The following is a 16,738-nucleotide window of genomic DNA, read 5'->3' on the forward strand; positions in this document are numbered from 1 at the left end:
GGGAGGCCGTGTTTTGCAGTTCGGCGGATGGTTGGCTCTCGAGTAAGTAGCCATATCGTCATGATAGCTCGGCCGTAAAAGCTGAGGTGGAGGTCGATGATACCATCCAATTCTGCAGCAACTCGAAAAGAGTCAGCTTTTTGGTGTATTCTAAATCTCTTGACAGAGTGGAATGCATCAGAAGATCATGAGCCACGCGAGGATCCAAGCATCTGTCATTAACACTGAGATCCCAGTCCGGGCACCAGTGCTCACCGAGGTGTCTTTTCTCATCTCCAACGGATCAAGTGCCGGTTTCACAAGGATGATCCTAGAACTAGGGCTTGTGAAGATTGAGGTGGTTTGCCTCGGCCATGGGAAGCGAGGCAATAGTCACACCTCGAGTTGCAACCCCTTCTGGAGCAGTTGAGCTTCTCGAAGCCTCCTCAGCCGCTGAAGTAGCCGAAGTACCGACCGCTGCCGAAGTACCGATTATAAGGCTCGGTTCACTCTTCTTCTTGAGCACTCCAGAGGTCTCTCCTGTTGTCTTCCTCCCGCAGTGATCAAGTCGAAAACCTTCACCACTGCACAGCAAAGATAAATTACTATTTAGAATTGTCAAAATTAAATGTAAATATTATGAAGGAAAAATTACAATGCTTCTTAAGTCTAGAAGAAAAGTAGGGAGCTCTGTCAGGGTCGATTAGAACTCGGCTGATCCCTCCGTCGACTAATTCTACTTTGAGATAGAATCAGCTGTTGATCCTGAGATCCGATCCCATAATCTATTGAAAACTTTTCTCTTCTACTTGTCCTGGGGAAGGGTCGGTTGAAGCGTCATGTGACCTTCACCAGAAGCCTCGGAAAAAGCCCTCGGCCGGGACGAAAATGAAGTTGTACTTCTAGTGTTTTGTCGAAGATGGAGCATCTACCACCAATTTCGAGATGCTCTTATTTCTGTTGCCGAAGTAAAACCAACCATTTTCATTTCCGCTATTCTTGATAGCATAACATCGGCAAAAGAGGTTAACGGTTAGGATCACTTCTTGTTCTCGGTACAGCATCTCGAATCCAATGAGGATTGGGACAGCATTTAGGACCAGTTGGGTGATCCTTACCCCTCAATACCTGAGATTATCCCGAAAGAACCTCGCAGTGGGCATCCTCAGCCCGACCTCCAAGTGGTCCATATAAATCGCAACCCTATTTACCGGGAGCAATTCGACTGACAGAGTCAGCCTAAGTGGGTAGATGCTATATCCCTGTCTGAACAGGTACTTCCGGATTACCACGTCTGTCTCGGCCAAGCGTATTCCACTTTTGAATGCTAGAAGTTGATCGAAATCTATGACGACTAGGTCTAGTAGAGTGCCTGGCTCTATTACTCCCTTGTCAGAGGGCACTTCGGTTCCAGTGCGTTGTTATACAGCATTTCAGATTCTCCTTGACTCGCTTCTTGTGACGCTTTGGTTCCTTGAAACACCTCGACTACCTCCTCTTTCGATGCCTCCTCTTTCGAACTAGACGAAGTGTCTTTTTCATCTTTAGACAGGTCGAACCTCTCCGCTTCGTGGAAATTCGATCTCATCGTCTCGTTGTGCGTGTGCGCTAATCGAGCCATGTATGAATAGTAACAACGAGAGAGATGACTTACTCTTTTCTGAAAAGGGATTGATGTCGGCTGGAACAAAGAAGATCTCGGATGATTGCTCTGGTATCTGCTCTAACCTTTTACTGTTAGATTAATGATGAATAGTGGATGGATAAAAAGACCCCTTATTTATAGGGTGCAAGAGAAGACGGAGGGGCGGCAGCTTTAAATTTCAAAATGACGTGTCTCTCTCTCCTCATGAATGCACAACTATTACACTCTGACAAACTGCTCCACGCTTCCCTCCACGATCTCATATCGTGTCAATCAATCTAGTAACCGTCCTATCAGTCCACATTTCTTCGATTTACGTGCCATGTTTGACACATCATGATGGTCGAACGTGACTCGCAGTTACCAAGTGAAAGCCTCAGAATGTAGGGACGGTTAGCCTTCTCATTTTCAAGGCTTGGAGGGCTTATTGAGAATGGTCATCTCGGTTAGGTTACTTTCAACTAAGGACCTGAGCCTCCGTGTCTCCCATCATTTCGGCCTGAAGTCATGTCAACTCGGGCTCCCACCGCAATACCGACCTCCCGTACATAATTAATCATCTCATCTCGCCACTGCACAGATACTGTCAGAGCCAGTTCACCCCTCATTATTTTGACTGACAGGTTATTAATAACTGACGCTTTATTGGGAAGCCACATGCCTACTTGGCAGAGAGACATAATGACTAACAAAATATTAAGCCACTGCTGCGTGTCAGCACAAGACAGACTGTGCAGATTATCGGGTCCTAGGAACTTGAATTCGCTATACTTCCCTCCACTAGGCATCCCATAAATACCATGTCCCTCCTCCTAAACAAGTAAGAACTCTGTTACATCAGATTTATTATTATTCTCTCCTACCAAATTGACTTGATCGTCGGAGGTATCTCAGGGGAGAAAGCCCCGCCCTTATTTCAGCCAGGGAACTCACAGTGTAAAATCATCTCGCTTAGGAAGAAGTTGTACCAGGTCATTTCGGATTGACCATCCAGAAACGACCTCTTCATGCACCTCCACTGCTCCACTGGACTTCACCACCATAATTTTGGCTGCTCTTCTGGTGTAATTTTCGTACACCGACTTCAAGACTCAAGTCTCCGGCTCTCCACTGCTTTCTATCGTAACTCCTCCACCACCACCACCGCTCCTCAAATATTGCAGCAGCCGCAACTGTGGTAATTTTCAAAACTCAAGCCTCCACTGGCATCGGCTACTTTGGAATTCAAGTTTAAGATTCAACCAAATTATACCAACTAGTAATTTTTCTCCTTTTTTTAATATATCATATATTACTTCGGACTACAAGTTGAGGTCTTCTGAAAATTCATTTGAATTGTATGTTTGTCTATAAGAGAAAGGCTGAAGTTAGTTCAGTTTGTGTCAAGTTTATTGGATTAAAGGAATTCAATTATTTCATTTTGTTGTTTTAGGTTTCTGTTTGATTAGCTTAGATGTTTCATAAATGGGAAAACTAATGATAGAGCCGGTAATTACAGGTTACTTCTACTATTTTATCATAATTGTTGTTGCGGATGGTAAAGTAGTTTTCATTGTCATCAAAGAGGTCATCATTCTGCACCAGTAAAGATCTGTACAATACAAGCCTAATTATTTGTAAAATGAATCCTAATTCTAAAAACACTTGGCGCAAAATGAATCCTAATTACAAGCACAGCCGCTCAGCCCGAAAATACTTCAAAAAATCAAGGGTCTCAAAGGACTCAACCTGCAAACGAAAAAACCATCGCTCGAATGGTTGAATTTGTAGCTGAAAATCTTGGTATCTTCGATGAACTGGAAAGATACTTCAAAAGACAGGGCAAGGAAAATGCCGAATCCTCCAAGAAGAGGTCAGCAAAATCACCCGAAATTTCTTCTGAAAAGGAATCGGACGACCGGTACCCTGTCCGTAACACCTCCAAACGTTCCCCATCCAAGGCCACGTCTAAAATTGCTTCCATTTCAAAGGTACTCTCCCGAGTCCTGCTGGAAAGATGACCCGAGAAGGCCCCTCGACGTCCAGGGGGGTTGGAAGTAGATTACATGAGGGTTCCACCGTTCACTGATGATATAAATGGGAAAATGATTCCTCCCAACTTCAATCTTCCAGTGTTGCAGCCTTACGATGGATGAGGCGATCCTGAGGACCACCTCCATGCCTTTATCTCTACTTTTCGGTTATACTGTATTCCTGATTCCATCATTTGTCGAGCCTTTTCCTTCTTCTTGCAAGGGACTGCTTGAAAATGGTTCTGAAACTTAGAACTTAGGAGCATATCCTCCCTGGGTGAACTTGTGGGTAAGTTTATCCATCGCTTTGTGTCATCTAGGGCGATGATGAAAACTTCGGCCTACTTGTTAAACATACAGCAAGTTCCAGGAGAATTCTACACTCGTATGTGCAAAGATTCCAAGAGAAAAATATGCAAATACCCGACCCTAATGAGTAGGTAACCATATCTGCTTTAACAAATGGGTTGGTAGCTGCAGTGTCTAGCACCGAGATATATCGAAAGTATCCCAAAACACTCGGTGAACTCTGGCACAAAGTGGATAAGGGCATCCAAAGTGAGGATGTAAACCGCATAAAAAGAGAAGTACAAGCCACACGTGTAGGCCAGGATTCTCGAAGGAAGAAGGAATCAGGCCGAGGTGAGTAAGGTCCCAGTAATGTACTTCAGAATCTCTCACGAGATCGTCGCAGAGTTTTCGACAGAATCGCAAAAGGTAAACAGTTGATCGCACATCTTAGCTGTGATGGAACAAAATCACCTCGGCCGTACACCTCCAAAAATGATCGAAAAGAAAAAGAAGAGGAACTCTAACCTCTATTGTGCCTATCATCGGGATATTAGGTACGAAACGGAGGATTGTAATGATTTAAAAAAAGAAACAAAAAATTTGATCAAGCATGAACATCTGAGGCAGTTTGTCCGTAGGGACGGAGATTTTAATCGGAGTGACTCCCGATGTGATAACCGAGGAGATCAATGTCGGGAAGATCGGCAGAAGCAGAAGAGCAATAGCTGAGCCCTCGGGGACCATAGGGAGTCTGGAAGACCTTCCCGAGATGAATCCCCTAACTACGAGCCGAATATAGTTAGGATTATCAATACCATTGAAGGTGGTCCAATGGGAGGAGACAGTCAGAACTCGCGGAAGAGGACATACAGACAAACTAACCTAGATCTAGTTGAGCCAAGTTCTATGTTGTCATAGGTCATCACCTATGGACCCAGTGAACCCATTCCAGCTGCCTCCAGTAATCACAAGACTCTTGTGATTGAAGTTCTGACCAACAATTACATTATCAAGAAAGTATATGTAGGCCCAGTGAGCTCAGTAGATATCTTGTATTACCAAATCTTTGAGAACATGAAACTCACTAGAGAACAGCTTACCCTCGTAACTCCTCTCATAGGGCTTGGGAGATACGTGGTCCACCCGGAGGGGATTGTCACTTTGATGGTGACTGTCGGCCGCTACCCTCACTGCCGAACTGTCCCTATCAATTTTGCTGTTGTCAAAACTGACTCCCCCTACAACTTGTTGATAGGTCAGCCCACACTCAACGCCCTAAGGGCCGTGTATTCCACCTATCACCTAAGTTTCAAATTTTCAACTCTCGCGAGCATAGTTGAGGTGAGCAGTGATGTGTGTGCAGCACGAGAATTTACCTTGCACCATGTAGGCTGCGGCCACCCTAGGTGTCGAGCCAAAGATCGAGGTAAAGAGGTCACAAACATTCTCTCTCTAGATTGTATAGGCCCTCACCAGACCGGGAAGCTCAGGAGGCTAGAGACCAGAGATGAGATTGAAAAAGTCATAGTGAATGCTCTGAGGCCAGCCCAAGTTGTTCGAGCTGGGACAAGTTTACCTATGCGTCTCAAAGAGGAAATGGTTGACCTCCTCAAAGAACACCGAAATGCCTTCGCATGGACAGTTGACGAGGTTGCTGGAGTACCTCCTGAACTCATGTTGCATAGGCTTAATGTGGATGCGCATGCTCGTTCAGTAAAGCAAAAAAAGAGGCATTTCGGCCCAAATCATAGTAAAGCCATCTCTGAAGAAGTTGATAAGCATTTTGTCGGCTAAGATGATCAAAGAAATCTAATACCCGACTTGGTTGTCCAATCCTGTCATGGTTAAGAAAGATGCAGGCGGGTGAAAAATGTGTGTGAATTTCATCGATCTTAACAACGCTTGCCCCTAAAACTGTTATCCATTGCCAAGGATCGACGTTCTAGTCGACTCAGTAATGGGACATGAAATCCTCTGCTTCCTTGATACCTTCAAAGAGTATTACCAAATAAGCATGAGCGAGAAGGATCAGGAAAAATGGCATTCTACACCGATCTGGGACTTTATTGCTACACTGTCATGCCTTTCGGATTGAAGAATATCGGGGCAACATACCAACGACTGGTAAATCGAATCTTCAATAACCAGATAGGCCAAAATATTGAAACTTATGTTGATGATATCTTTCTCAAAAGTGAAACTATTTCAGTTTTCCTTTCGGATATGAGAGAGTTCTTTAGGGCCCTTCGAGGCGCAAGGATGATGTTAAACTCAAAACAGTGCATTTTCGGGGTCATTTCAGGGAAGTTTCTTGAATACCTGGTATCCCGTCGAGGAATCGAGGCAAACCCCGATAAAGTAAAAGCCATCCAAGATATGTCACCTCCTTGGAACCCCCGAGATGTTCAGAGATTAACTGGTCACCTGGCAGCCCTGAACCGATTCTTGTCTCATTTCGCCAGGAGGGCATTACCTTTTTCAAGGTGTTAAAGAAAGTAAACCAATTCTCTTAGACTGAAGAATGTCAACAAACTTTTGACCAAATGCAAAAATACTTGAATCATCTTCCTATCCTCGCTTCACCATGAGACGGGGAGAAGCTGTACTTTTATATTTTCGCAGCAGACGAAGCAATCAGTGCCGTGTTAATTCGAGACGAAAATATTCAGATGCTCGTCTACTATGTCAGTAGGGTTCTACGTGGACCAGAGACCCGGTACAATCAGGTGGAGAATCTCATGTTAGACCTAGTACATGCAACACGGCGGCTAAAACCTTACTTCTTGGCTCATCCCATATCTGTAAGGATAGATCAAACAATTCGACAGATTCTGTTACGTCCCAATGTTTTAGGGCGTCTTATCAAGTGGGCTGTCAAACTTGGAGAATACGACCTTTCTTATGAGTTTCGGACAGCCATCAAAACTCAAGTTTTGGCCAATTTTTTGGCCAAACTCACGTTCTTGGTGAGCTAAGACGCCACCTCAGATTCATCCTAACCGTCACGATGGACATTATATGTTGATGGATCTTCTAACAGTGATGTTAGTAGAGCAGGGTTACTCCTCAAAGATTCTCACGAAGAGGTTTGCTCGTACGCCATCCGATTTGACTTTCCTTCGTCTAATAATGAAGTTGAGTATAAGGCATTGATTGCGAGACTGTAATTAGCCCACAAGCTCGATACTCGACACATTCAAGTCAACAGAGACTCTCAACTCGTAGCATGTCAAGTATTTGGTGAATATGAAGTCAGAGAGGAAACGATGCAACGATACCTCTCTAAAGTTCACAAACTTGCTGCTTACTTCGAGTCATTCGAAATTCAAAGGATACCTCGATTGCAAAACAGGTGAGCCGATGCTCTGTCTAGATTGGCCTCCACCTTCTTTTCAGCACTTAATAAAACAGTTTTTGTGGAGGTTCTTATCGAGTCGGGGTATTTAGAGGAAAAAGTCTGTCTTGTACACTCGGGGGGACACATGGATGAATCCCCTCATCAGGTTCTTGAGTTAGAAAATCCTACTGAGGCAAGGAGGGTCTAGCGCAAAGCCACTCGGTATGCATTTTGGAGCGACGAACTATACAAGCGGTCTTATCTCGGACCATGGCTACGGTGCATCACAGTGGAGGAGGGAGAACGCGTCCTCCGTGAAATACACGAGGGATTGTATGGAGCCCATGTCGACCATCGGATGTTGGCTAAAAAAGCCTTACTTCTCGGGTATTTCTGGCCTACCATCCTATAGGATGCCCAGATCCTAGTTCTCAGCTACCCCTCGTGTTAACACCACACCCCTGAACATCATCAACCTACTAATCTCATGGTCTTCATCATCTCGTCTTGGCCTTTCGAGCAATAGGGGATAGATATCATCGGTTCCGTTTGGATTCCTTGTTTTTGCTTTTATTTTTGAAAAACTGTTTTTTACATTCTAAATGCTACAGTAAATGTGTATTTCCAAAACAACTCCAAAAACACCATATCCAAACATTATATCAAAAACAACTCCATATGTATATTTCAATTTTTATATTTCAATTATGTATATTATATATATATTATATTAATATAAATTGAAATATACAAATTAAAAATTATATATTTATATATTATATATTATATAAATATTTATATACATTAATATTATACATAATATTGTAAATTATACATAATATAATATACACAATATGTAATATTGTATGCATAAATGTATAAATATTTATACATAATATATTATGTACATTATATTATAATATATACATTATTAATGTATAATATTATTATTACATTATTGTGAATAATAATGTTATGTATAATATAAAATATACATAATATGTATAAATGTATAAATGTATTATATTATGTAAGGTATATTATATTATGTATATTATATTATATATATATACAATATTAGGTATATTATACAAATTGAAAATTATATATTATATATTATAAAAATATTTATATAATGAAATATACAATAAATAATACAAATTAAAATATTATATAAACACCATAGTTATAATATTATAATATTTATAATTAATATTAATGTATATTATATAAATTATATATTTATATATTTATTTATACATATTATAAATATTTTATTTTATTAAAAATATTTTTATATATTTATAATATATTTACATAAATATTATATATTATATAAATTATATATAATTAATATATAACATATATTATATGTATTATACATTTATATAAATGTACACTTATAGATAATATATATTAATGTATATTTATAATATACATTTATATTATGTATTATATATAATATAATACATTTATATTAATATACATAATATTAATTTTACATTTATACATAATATTAATACATTTATACCTTTATATTAATTATATTAATACATTTATACATAATATTAATATTTATTTATAATATATTAATTTATACATTTATATAATATTCATTTATAATTTATACATTTATAATAATATACATTTATACATTTATAAATATATTTATATTATGTATTATATATAATATAATACATTTTTATATTTTTATATAAATATATAAATATATTTATTTATAAATATTTATAAATGTATTATAAATGCATAAATGTATATTTATATAAAAATATAAAATTTATAATTTATAAATTATAATTTATACATTTATACATTTATACATTTATATAATATTCATTTATAATTTATACATTTATACATGGATAAATTGTCATCTTGGTCTGATGCTTTGATTCTCAGTGTCCCTATTCCCTTTTTTCTTCCATTCTTCCTTCCCAATCAAACCCTGCTAAAAAGTTTTTTATTTTTATTATTCTAAAAAGTTGTAGTTTGTTGATTTTTGTCGGCTACCTCAGCTGGCAATTGGTGGCCTCTAATGCATCTCATGTGCACAAGAAATGCATTTCTGACAATGCTAGAGTAATAGCTTCTTGTGGCAAATTCACTTTGTCTTTTCCCCTGACGAATCCATTCTAGAAGGAAGCCATGTACTCTTTTGCATATATTTTCTTTTTCTATTTTTTCTTTTCTCAGATGAAAGAATCAAAGCAGTTTATCTTTATTTAAATATTAAGAACTTTGCAAAACTGGCAATTGGGCATCATTTTTGTTGCTTCTAATTTGGCTGGTTTTGTTTTATTGTAGATCAATGAAGCTTCCCTGAGTGAAGACTTGAACCACACATGGGAGGTGCTTGCAGAACCAATACAAACTGTGCGTGAATATCTTCATTTGATATCTTCTAAAAAATTGATATTGAATCTGTGTTTTCAGTTACTTGGTGTCTACTCTTTTTGTTGCATCTTTGAGGAGTTGGTACTCAGTAACTTGGCATATTGATAAGACATGCTGGGCAGAAAAACTGTGTATAGTTTTAGTCCCATAATTTCTGCCATAATTTCTCCTCCTAGCAAGATGTTGGTATATAACTTGACAGAGTCTTATAATGTCTGTGATGGAAAGATCCCAAGTTAAATGGGCAAAAGAGTTAACGGGAAAGATTCTAGTGTGAGTTTAATTTCTTATTACATTTAGACATCTTTAGCGAGTTCTATATAACTGTTAACACCTTCGAATTTGAAAAAGAAATATATAATTAGATCATTTCCCCTTAGGTCAACTAATAGGGACTCCTGTACTGTCTCCATGGCTATGGTTATTGTCTACTTGAAAGGAAAAATATTTATAGGAACTCTTTTAAATGCTTTGAGCTATTACATATAATTGATTGACTCGCAGTTTTTCAAACTAGGAAAAGTGCAAGCAAAAGGTAAAAAATGAGGAAGACAACTTAAGGAAGACAGATTTGGAAAAGGAAAATTTCTTTCTTTATATAAAAAAACATAAAAGACTGAACTACGTGGAACACACTAAAAACACATTGACAGCTGCCTTCCATCTCTCTGAGGATGAAGAACTTGTCTTTCTACAGCAACAGGATTTTCTACTAAATTTGAGTAATTTCTGTAAGCAGAATGAGTCCAATAGTTTATCTAGTAAGAGGATTTCTGAACTCTCTACATAGACAATAAAAGCGCACTCCTAAAAGCTGTCAATGATGAACTTGCACTCAGTTGTTCAATTTTACTTTCATGACACACGAGCCCAAAATATTATGCACTCTCTAGAACACGGACATGTAATAGAAAAGCAGGGAATTCCCTCTTCACTAACATATAGAGACCTCAAGGATTTGTGGAAGTGTCTTTCATTTTTTTAAATTCTTCTTTTACTTGGTTCAAGATATGCTTAACACAGATGAGTAAACACTAAGTTTAATCTGGTTTTTAGTTTTATTTTTACGTGAGAAGTGCTGGGTTTGGAAGTCATTGTTTGGGTGTTCATTTGGGTAAAGATGAATAGAGCTAGAATACCGAAGAAGTGATGACCGGTAAGATTCGATAAAGGAAGAAGATTGGGGAGGTTTATATGGGCAAGGGGTGAATGTAGGTTGATCTCGAGAGAAAAGGCCTAGCTAGGTGGTTGAACAGGTTGATACAGTGATGTGGAGGCAAGCAGATAATCTGTAGAGGGTTGGATTAAGTACTAGAGACAAGTCCTTATCGTTTGGAAGTGATCCAGATATTTTCCCCTAACAAGAATTGGTCTAAGGTGGCAGTGGGAACTTTTCTAGCATGCAAGTGACTAATTCACAATTAATTTGGTACCGTTTGAACTCACTGCACTTTTGAATGGCTGACTGTTTACTGTTTCTTTAGATTGTGGATGTTTTTCATTTCACTATCTTCAGTTAACTTGATAGCTTTTGTAGAATCGACTCACATGATAATCCTTTTGGATTGGTCTTTAGGTCATGCGAAGATATGGTGTCCCAGAGCCTTACGAAAAATTAAAGGAGGTAACAAGAGGAAGAGTGGTGACCCAAGAGAGCATGAGAGAATTTATTAAGAACTTGGATATATCAGGAGATGCAAAGATGATGCTCTTGAATTTAACACCCCAAACTTATGTTGGAGCAGTAGCTGAATTGGCAAAAAACATAAAGACAGCCATAAATTTAGTGAATGGATTGACCGCTTAAGTTGTGAGAAATTATTTCATACACATTTGTTTTTCTCATTTCTACTAATCAAATCGAGGGACTACTAAGCACTTGAAATTTTGGCACGAGAGTTGCAAAACAGCCTTTTTTCTTTCCTCAATGTGCACTTACCCAAGATGTGAATTTTCTTTCGCATTCTCCTGTCAAGAGAATTGTGATTGAACCTTCCATAGTTCAAGCTTGAATTGAAATTGTGGGTTCAAACTCGAGCCCAATTCGATTCAATATTCCACGGATTTGAGCTCAATTTAAGAGCTCGAAAATTTTATTTAATTCTTCAATTTTTAATATTAAAGCATCACCAAATGTAAATTAATTTAGATTTTTTTACTCAAAATGGATCACTTTGTATATTTCAGGTTTCTGGTGGAAAAGAGCACAGAGGAGGAATGAGCAGCGGGGATATTACGTTATTAGATTTGACTATAGTGGGCTAAGATAGAATTTGGCACCCTACTTTGCATTTGTTAACCCAGAGATATGAGGGCCAATTTCGATTTTCACTGTGCAAAGGTTGAGAAGGTTGCAAGAGCATTTTTATCTGATTGATACGATCTTGGGTGTTGATACAAGTAGAATGAAGATGATCTAAGTTGTTTACGAAAGTTTTGGAGAAAAGAAAATTCTGTTTAGAATTTCAAGTTTCTCTTCATTTGAGTATTCTTTCTATTTAATTTTTCTGATCCTCCACTCATAATATCAAGAAGTTGATGTAATCTATCACCAATTAGTTTTAGGATTATATTTATGATTTCAGATCTAAGCAGGTTATGACGACTTTTCGCAGGTCATTTGTCTTTGTTCATTTTCATGTTTTGCCTTTCTCGGTTTTGATGGTCCTTTTAAGTCGTTGGAAATTTGAGGGTTCTTCCAATCTAGGGTTTTATTAGAGAAATTTTGCTGCAAGGATTAGAATGTTATTGACAATATGTACAAGAATAATATCTTTTTTGCCTGTAGCATAGGTTTATTTATCATATTTCATCTAATTCAACAATACTGTGGGGATAAATCACATGATACAAATACAATTATCATTTAACAAGGATTGCTTTGCAGATTTGAGAAGGGTGAAGAGCGCTAATATGTTGTAAATGGATTCTAAAGGGACTGGTAGGATCATCTAAACAATTTAATATGTACAAGAGTTTTTACCTGTTAGATTATGTAGAGCTTTTTATTTTGAAAGGCCTCCATAGATAATTCCTATTAGCAATTCAGAAATGGAACTACTGGTCCATAGTAAAACAACAAGAGTTTTTTTTGGTTTCCTACCAATCGAATTCTCCGAAAGTCGGTACCCGTACCTTACTTTGGTACCTAAAAGAACCACTTCATTTCTTGAAATAAAAATTTAAAATAAGCTTCTATAGTATTAAGGTGTCAAATAGGCATTTAAAAAAAATAGTTTTAACAGGGGAGGGTGAGATCTAAGAAACAATGCGGGAAAGGAGAATTTAGACATTTTAAAAAAAATGAATTTTCAATAGGGGAGGGTAACATTTAAGAGGGGGAATTTAGACATTTAAAAAAAATAATTTCCAATAGGGAAGGGTGAGATTCAAGAAGTGATAACGAAAAAAGGAATTTTGAACCAATGATCTCTGGGGAAAATAAGAAAATTTCCCCCTCCTTGTTATAAATGACACTTAATGGTGACTATGATATGAATTATGAAGCACTAAATTCAACAGCTAAATAAGAAGACTTCGACAAAAGTGAAAATACTTTTCCCTGATTAAAATGGTTTCCCTACAATTTATCAACACATTTCTTTTAATCAGTTTGGAATGAAAGAGAAGCATGTAGAACATACATCTCGTCTGCAACATTTTTGCTTTTGTCCTATACTGATCATCTCTGAGCTGCCAATGAAAAGTTCAACTGCCATGGAGTATTTGTGGGTCTGCAAGATCACAGGTTGATTCTGTCTTGGGCTCTAGTCCAATGGCCACCAGCTGCCTGGTTGGCTACGGTTCAAGATGCCCTCACAGGGTGCATCACAGAGGAGCATCTATGGAGTCTTACAGGAATAGTAAGGGATTTATAGGATGCATCCAAGGCTGCAATAGCTGGTGTGGACGCCAGGAATCGAATCCTAATGTTCTTGCTGGGAGCATTAGTAGGTGTGCCAGATATTAAGGACCAATTTAGAGATGGAAGGGAAAATTATAAGCAGACAGAAGCCTGCACTTGTAATACTGCACCTCTTGTTTGGAGTTTCTGCTAAATTGCATGCATTAGAACAGAATAGTAGCCACGTTTTTTTATCCTTCATTAACTGCTTCAAGCCAGAGACCATGTACAGTAGTGGAGTCAAAGAATCTGCTTTTCTTTGTAGACTCAAAACAAAACCAAATAGCAAAGAATAAGAGAGTGATAAATCGGATCCTTGTGCGCAAAATTTGGTGTTCAGTATCCTTGTATTTTCCTCCAACTTCATTTGAAGACGATTAAACTTTTCTATACGAAGGGTTCCTTCAATATCCTTGTATTGAGCGAGATCTAGGTATTCTGTAATCTTTTACCACTGGTCAACAATCCCTAGGCATTGGAGCGATCTCAGAAATTTGATCAAGCATTAACTTAAGAAGCCCTTTCACCAGCTTTTGGAAAGGCCAAGTAACCAGAAACCTATCAAAGATTACTGGATCATTAGCAACCAGACAACTGTCAACGTTCATGGCAGAATTTCTTTATATATTGATGCATCAAAGCAAGATACATCATCAATACATCAAGCAATGAACTAAAATATAACATGAACGTATTTCTACAAACAGGAGTGCAAAAATCCGTTAATCCACTAACTAATGATCTCATTCCAAAAGGAAAAACCTCTGATGAAAAAGCATTAACTGCCTAAGTCTCTGCAATCTACTCTCCCTGAATCCAAATCTGCAACAACTCAAATTCTATTCATCTTCCAGGAGATTACAGCTTTAACACAAGCTCAGCTACAAATGAAACTTCTGTTTGCCAAAAGATCTGAATCACAATCAGTGCCTTCGGAAATTTCAGACAATAACTATGCTAGGCACCTACAGAACAGAGAACATAACCTTCAAGTGCGTGCTTCTGTGTCTCAGAGACAGAGAGAGAGATATTGAAGCAGAAAAAATGAAAACAAGCAAGCCTTGAAGAATCACTTAAGATTACTGAGAGGAATCAGTCTTTGGAGCAGGATGATGACTAATAACCATGGTTCACCATCGCGGGTTGCGGTCGCATCGCTATCGCAGTTGTTCCACATCCATCATGACACATCAGTCATATATCGGGTGATGCACATATTATAGCATATAAAAGTTTTCAAAAAATCTGACAAAATTCCTAAAAATAGAAAATAACATAACAAGCACAATTATCAAATTAGATTTGATGAATATCCATATTATCATATATATATATATACAAACTAATATTGAGATAAAGTGATGCTACTGTAGCCATGGCCTTGTAGCATTAAAAGTAATATAATTATAGTAGCAAAAGCACTTTGTACCCAATTATCATGAACAAATTAGTATTAAATAAAGTACCAAATATAGAGCTTAAGATGAATCTAGTTAATAAGGATGAAATTGATAGTAGGAAAAAGTGATCATAAAAAATATACCTACGTTGTAATATAGTTGAAGGAAATTTTGGGGCAGATTCATAATTTTAAAAAGATTGAGGAGCAACTTATAACTTTTTCTTTTCTTTTCTTTTCTTCTTCCTCAACGTCACTCCTCATACTACTACCATTGCTGTTGCTTGTATTTGTTTCCTCCATAACCACCGCCAACCACCACAAAGGCTGGTGGTATCTTCCCTTTTATTCTTTTTTTACTCCCTCTCTCTTTCACATGAACCCACATTAACTCTCACAATAGAACTACTCCTCTCATTTCTTTATCTCTCTGTTAGCTGCAGTTTTTGTCCCTCTACAGCCAAAAAATTTTTTGGTTCCATTTCCGATGCAACTCAATTCGACTTCCCAATTTCTCAGCGATACACATCAGAACCGTTACAACTCATCTGATATCAACCGTGTTATTGCGAGTCATCTCAGATATAGTTAAATCTGCGATTTGGGGATCGGTACATTGTTCCGGTTATGTTTCGGCCGAGTCCGAGATGGCGAACCATGCTAATAACCAATGGTGGGTGCAGAGCTCTCTAATTAACCTCTCTTTGTTTCCGAGCTCATACATTTCCTTTGCCTCAATAGCAACCAATCTTTTCACCTGTTAAGACAAAAATACCATGTAATTCTATTTTTCAATCTTATTCAACAGCTGTCAATTGCCAAACGACAAGAGGAATTCGCCCATCTAAAAAAAACATGTGTTTGAAGCAAAAGCTAATTTGAGAATCTGCTGAAGCATTCCACGAACTGTAGGAGTATTTTTCCGCACAACTGTGTGGTTGCATTTGCAGACGTGCAGCGCCTCTAATGTCCGCCTATAGAGCTCCCTGGCTCCCGGCATACCCCTAACAAGGGTTATATACAGCTTATCACTCCATTCTTTAAAAGTCTTGTAAGCACTCATTTCTTCCTGCTTGAGCAAGCTGTCCAGTATCCAGATTAATCAGAGTAACTAAATGGGGCCATAACTTGGCAGGTCACTAACATAAATTGTCTCATTAAAGCTAGCACTCAACAATAATCATTTCTTCCTGGTTGAGCAAAGCTGTCCAGTATCCAGATTAATCAGTAACTAAGTGCGGCCATATCTAGGCAGGTCACTAACATAAATTATCTGGATAAAAGCTAGCACTCAACAATAATCTGCTAGCCAAACAGTAAAAGCAAGAAAGAATTTGTTCCCTAAGAGGTTAAACAAAACAGACAACATAAATTATCTCATTAAAGCTAGCAATGAACAATAATCTGCTAGCCAAGCAGACAAAGCAAGAAAGAATTTGTTCCCCAAGTGGTTCAACACACACACAAAAAAAGAGCTTTGCCATTTGAAACTCACAAGCAAAATTCATGTGATATAACTCTAGGGTGTCCACAAGCCTAATCAGTCTACAGTGCATGTTAAAGCCTGGATTAAATTTTCATGAGCATAAGATTGAACAAAGCTCCAGTCTAGTATTGACTATTGAATAGCCTGATTATGTATTCCTTTTATAGCTAAATCAAACTGCCAGTCACTCAAAACTTGACGTAAACCAAATTAGATACATATGGAAGTGGAAAAGGATTAAATTTTCCCAAATTTCTGAACCTAGTAACT

At 37.9% G+C, this 16,738-nt stretch overlaps 1 long non-coding RNA gene across 1 annotated transcript; it reads left to right on the plus strand.

Annotated features, from left to right (window-relative positions):
• The first annotated feature begins 9,556 nt into the window (after positions 1-9,556).
• LOC113688545 (uncharacterized) lies at positions 9,557-11,572 on the plus strand. Its single transcript, XR_003447981.2, has 2 exons — positions 9,557-9,658; positions 11,256-11,572. It is a non-coding gene; the product is annotated as an uncharacterized lncRNA (long non-coding RNA).
• The last annotated feature ends 5,166 nt before the right edge of the window (positions 11,573-16,738 follow it).

The sequence above is a fragment of the Coffea arabica genome, chromosome 5e, assembly GCF_036785885.1.
Source record: "Coffea arabica cultivar ET-39 chromosome 5e, Coffea Arabica ET-39 HiFi, whole genome shotgun sequence".
In the NCBI taxonomy this organism is placed as follows: domain Eukaryota; kingdom Viridiplantae; phylum Streptophyta; class Magnoliopsida; order Gentianales; family Rubiaceae; genus Coffea; species Coffea arabica.